Consider the following 5698-nt stretch of genomic DNA (forward strand, 5'->3'; position numbering starts at 1 on the left):
TTTAAGATGCGCTTATCGAAATGCTCCCACTGAAAAGTAGAACTGAAGTGCATCAGGTTTACAGTCTGCACCCAAGAAAAGAAATCAAATACGCAAGGGAAATGCTAATAAAAACATTGCTCAAGACCGCAAAGTGGCGAGGAAATTAATTAAGTTATAGACGATCGAGAGGTGGATGGATCGAATGGATGGCTAATAAATTGAAATAGAGGTATGCTTTGGGTGTAGACTTGCGGCCCTCTTGAAAGCAGACTCGAGATTCCGTCATAATTATTCTGCAAATCGGTAGTTGGAGTCAACTTGCTTAACTCCGTGTGCGTGCAGATCGGATCAGCATGGAGAATCATCGCAGGCTGGCTTGAAACCATCACCTTTCTCTGCAGATGATTTTCTGGTATTATTCCTTGCAGATGCAGGGCTGAACCTTGAGCACAGGAGGTTCCTTAAGATCTCTGCCGGAACTGAACGTGATGATTCTTTTCGCAAATTTTGAACACTTATTTCTTTTTTTGGCTAAGCTATATGAATTTCAATAATGGACCAGCTTGGGTAGATGCAGAAATATTTATACCGCATGTAGCCGCACGTGTCAATTGATTTCCTGCGAGAATGGTCCACATCGGTCGATCATAGCCGCCACTGTCTTAATCGAGGCAGCAGGCGAATTAATCACCTGTTGATCTGACATTGCTTCTCAACCGCGACAGAATCGTCAGCTGGGCTGGGTTACCCAACAAATTAAGATGACGAGTTTTCGGGTTGCAGTTGCTCTGTATGCGGTCGACATCTGCTTTCTTCCTAGCGTGGTTGCACAAGCACAACAAATTAAGACTCTGCATGCACGCCTCAACATTATTTCTCCGATCAAGTGATCAGTATCTTCAGCTTAATTCTGCCCGTAAATCTTGACATGTTGGCATGTGATCCTCAACCTTTTTTTACAGCTGAAGATACTGACTTTTGCGGTATCATAATCTGCGACTGTGATGATCCTCGTCTTAGATGATATTACTCCTTGGATGATTGGATTAGGTCAGCTTAGTTGGTGGTAGGTCACTGCTGATAAACGCATCACCAGTACTAGCCTACTCGTACTAGCATACTTACCTAAGAGCATTTACAACCGCAACTCTCAAACACGTCTCAAACACCCAGGCAGGCCGTCCGGTCACAAAAAACCGACCCAACCAGAGCTCTGAAACCGCAGACAAATGTTCGGGCTTACCGGCACCCATAATATAATATCCAGCCCAAATATAGGGCGGATATGAGGCGGCCTGGGGGCGCCCGCCACGTCAGCCCGGCCCGCCGCTGGCGCACCTCGACCCAACAAATCCCCCTCTGGAGCAAACCCTAGTTCACTTCGCTCCGCTTCTCGTTCCCCGACGCTCCCCTTTCCCCAATCCGTCCAACCCCTAGCGCCGGCGAGTAGTTTGGAAGGAGTGCCCGCCGCGAGAGGCAGAGGGCAAGGGAGATGGGGGGCGGGTTCGAGGCGGCTGCGCAGTCTACCCGCCGCCGCGTGATGCCAGTGCCCGACGAGGAGGAGCATCTCGAAGGTTTTCATATCACTTCTTCGGCCAATGCAAAAGAACAACCCATTGATGAACAAAAACAAAAACAAGAACAAAGAAAAACGAAAAATGAAGTTTTCTAATGGAGAATGACTTAGTTAATGAACAAATAAAAAAAAGCACACAATTTACGTAGAACTTGCGCATTTGAATAAGCATATCTGAGCAGAATTTATGCAAAAAATAAGTTTACTAAGAAGAAATGAATTAGTGTCATTGTGTCATTGGTATTACCTTTTAAGAAGGAAGAAAACAAAAAAAAACAATGAAAAAATTTGCACATGATTTATACATAACATGTACTATTACTATGCAAAATAAGTATATAATAGTGAAATTTTGGCAAAAATGTGTTGCCTAAAAAGTAATGGATTGTGAGATCAGTATTACCCTTACAAAAGAAAAGAAAAATGAAAAAAAAATGTTTTTTATAGAAGAATGAATTTGTGGCATTGCTATTATCCTTTCAGAAAAACAAAGTAAAAACCAAAATAAATAATAATGAAGTTTTGTAAGAAAGAATGAAACCCTTAAGAAGAAAGAGAATGAAAAAGGAAAACCATAAAAAGTTGCACACAACGTAGAATTTGCACTTTTCGAAATATGCAAAGAATAAGTATATACTAGTGCAATTTTTGCATTCTACTATGATCTACACACATATTATTTAGTACTTGCATTTATACTTACACACACAAAATAAAAAATTATTTTATCTAAGAAGGAATCAATTAGTGCCAATAAAAGAAAATAATATTAAATTTGCACATAATTTACACAATAATTATGTTTTTTAATAATATGCAAGAATAAGCATATAACTGTGGAATTTTTAAAAAAACGTTTACTAAGAAGTAATGAATTAGTGACATACTGACATTGGTATTGTGTTTAAGTAGAAATAAACTGAAAAAATAACAAACTCGAAATAATTAAATTTCCTAAGGTAAAATGAGTTAGTGACATTGGTATTACCATTTAAGAAAAAGAAAATGGAAATAAAATTCTAAAACAAACATTGAATTTTTTTGCACAAAATATACATTAAAATGCCTTTTAAAAAATATGCAATAATAAACACATAAAAGCAGATTTTTTGCAAAAAAATATATAACTAAGAATGGATGAATTAGTGGCATTGGTATTACCATTAAAGTAGAATGAAATAAAAACTAAAATAATATCAAAATAGCAAAGTTCTTTAAAAAAGTATGAATTAATGGCATTAATATTTCTTCAAGAAAAAATTAAAAACTTGCACACAACTTTGCACCACAATTGCACTTTTTGTAACATGGAAAAAATAATCATATAATAGTGTGATGTTTGCACATATTATATAGTATTTTTATGTATATATTTACACTCACCCAACATCCCAAAAATACCCACAAAACAAAAAATAAATAAAAACAAACTAATAATGAAAAGGGAGAAACGAAAACATAAACAAAGAAGAAAGAAGAAGGTTATGTCATTGGAATGGGATTCGGCCCATTAAGGAATTGATCGGCTCAAATATGGGGTCAGTAAAAAAGCCCAAGAAAACACGTGGACTAACCCAGGAAAAAAAGTACTTGAATCGTGAAGCAGAAATCGACGGTTCAAAAATCGATTGGGCCAAAATTAATTTTCAAGCGACTTACATGTAACTAAAATGAACAGATTAACCGAATGATAGCACACCCGACAACGCACGAACTGGATCAAGCCCGTGTCGTGGCAGAGCCATATGCGGTATGCACATTTAGCAACACCAAAAATGTTGAATCAAAAAGTGAACAACTAGAGTCGAAACGAACCTTCCGTGCCTCCCGAGTCGCTTCGCTCGGGCGACTCCGAAGGCGACCAACTCCTAGCCAACAAACCTAGCGTCAGATCTCATCTCGCCGCCACCGTCGGCCGTGGCCGGCGGCGGTGGCAGTACCCTTTCATCAAAGGCGAAGGGAGTGGAGGGTACACCTTGGCTACGTCCTTCATGAGCGAGGAGGCGACTCCTGCAGGTGTGCGACTAGCCACGACGGCGGCGGATCATGGCGTTGTGGTGCTAGGAAGCTAGCTGCGGCTGTGCGTGCTGTACTGCACCAGGCCGTGCTTGGTGGTGCTAGGCCTCAGGCGCTTGGCCTGTGTTTAGTCTGGCCGGGCTTTGCCTTCAGATCTGACGGTTGAAGGCTTGTTGGCTTCTTGGATGGTAGCCGGATGTTGACGGAGTGCGTATCGGCTCATCCCAGCGACCAGCGGCTGTGCCGTCCATGGCGGTGTTCTGGCTCGGGCGGCTAAGGACCATGGCTTGGTGGTGATGATACGGATTTGATCGGCTGGAGGGTGGCGACTGCAACTATATTGCAACGACTTCCTACAATTCCTCGGCGACGGTGGTCATCGAGAGGTCTTTCAGAGGGTTCATCTCCTCTTGAACCGGTGGTTGACTTTGACGGTGAGATACAAATTATGGATGAAGACTTGACGCAAAGGGATGGTGGTGCAGTGGCGGTGATCGCATCACATGCAGCTGCTGGGATTGTGGAAACGTGGTAACGACAACATATGAGAGACTTCGATTGTCGTGCTACTCAAGAACCCAGTCTCGAGCTCTAAGGCGAAAGCCTAGGTCAGACCAGAGTAGTTATACCCAGCAATGATGATGTTTTTTTACATTGTTACCTTGTTAAAGGCATTGCTCGAGTATGTTCGGAATGATTCTTCAAGGTGAAAACCTAGATTCTGACATTCTTGTTGGATCAGGTGACGGCGACGCTTGAGTGTCGCTCCCTTTCTGAAGGCGTTGTTGTTGAAGACTTCATCGTCCATGTGGTGTCATGAGATGGTTGGTGCAGATACGATCTTCACCGTAGTTTACCGATGACAGATCTTATCGCTTAGGGCTTTTTTTCTTGTTTTTATCCGTATAGACATAGCTTTGGTTTTATATGACTTTACTATTTATCGGCGTATTTTTTACGTGTGTGTTAGTTTGTGTTGGCTGTGTGCATCCTAGTTATGCAGAGGACGGATGTGTGCTCATGTGTTATATATCTTTTTGATGCTCCATTTTGAGTTTATAAAATCCACCCTTTATCGGGAAAAAAAGTGAACAACTAATTCAGAGGCTCTGCCCGCGTGCTTCTCATATTCTCTAACCTCAATCGTTGGAGTCGTCAACTTGCTTAATCATGTCCCAAATCAAACACGGAGAATCCTGTCATGGTGGTCGATCTGGGATCATCGTCACCTGTTTGCAATCCCCGTGGTGCAATCTCCTGCTGATTCCTTCAGAGTATCTCTCTGCTACGTCGTCTTTAGATAGATGGATGGTATTATCTCTTGAATTATTGGATTCGGCCAGCTTAGTTGGTAGGTGCAGATACACGCATCACTAGTACTAGGCTACTCGCACTAGCATACTTAGCCAACAGTACTATTTGTCCGTAATAATGATCGTGTCTGCTGCATGCACTTGTCAATTTTGTGGTTGGGTGTCTATTACACACACCAACAACTGCACTCTCACAAGCCATTGTGTTCGAATGATCTGGTCACTGAAAGAGGTCATGAACTATTGGTACTCCCTTCGATGCATATTACTTGCTGCTCAAAGGGATATATTTAGCCCTTTAGCATTTGAGCGACAAATACTTCATGTAAGTATATTAAGAGGAGGTTTTATGGCTCTCGGGTGCCACGCACCCCTATATGAATATAGCACTAAAAAATATATCAGGAAATTTTAAAAAGTTATGAAATTTTGAAATATCAAACCTGGATGCCCATTGTACACATGTGTTCAATTTCGTGAGGAATGGATGCCTGGGGCAATCTCGGTAAAAAGGTAAAAAAAATCCTATGTATGGGGAAGAAATTGGATGGATCTTATCTCGGACTGTATTTCCTTCGCCACGGATACCGCGGGTATCCATTCCGCACGAAACTGAATACGGGTGTACAACGGGCACCCAGGTTAGATATCCCAAAATTTCAGAATTTTTTAAAAACTTCTGACATTTGTTTTAATGCTATACTCATATAGGGGTGTGTGGCACCTGAGAGCTGTAATGCATTTCCATGTAATAACATCTTATATTATGAGACAGGTGAAGTAATATGGAGAGGAGCAGTGGCGGAGCTAC

The 5698-nt window shown here is 41.5% G+C and overlaps 1 long non-coding RNA gene across 1 annotated transcript; it reads left to right on the forward strand.

Moving 5' to 3' along the window:
* The first annotated feature begins 3163 nt into the window (after nucleotides 1-3163).
* Nucleotides 3164-4620, forward strand: LOC119293943. Its single transcript, XR_005143262.1, has 2 exons — nucleotides 3164-4182; nucleotides 4317-4620. It is a non-coding gene; the product is annotated as an uncharacterized LOC119293943 (long non-coding RNA).
* Nucleotides 4621-5698: the final 1078 nt, after the last annotated feature.

This window comes from Triticum dicoccoides, chromosome 4B (assembly GCF_002162155.2).
Source record: "Triticum dicoccoides isolate Atlit2015 ecotype Zavitan chromosome 4B, WEW_v2.0, whole genome shotgun sequence".
NCBI classification, from domain to species: Eukaryota; Viridiplantae; Streptophyta; class Magnoliopsida; order Poales; family Poaceae; genus Triticum; species Triticum dicoccoides.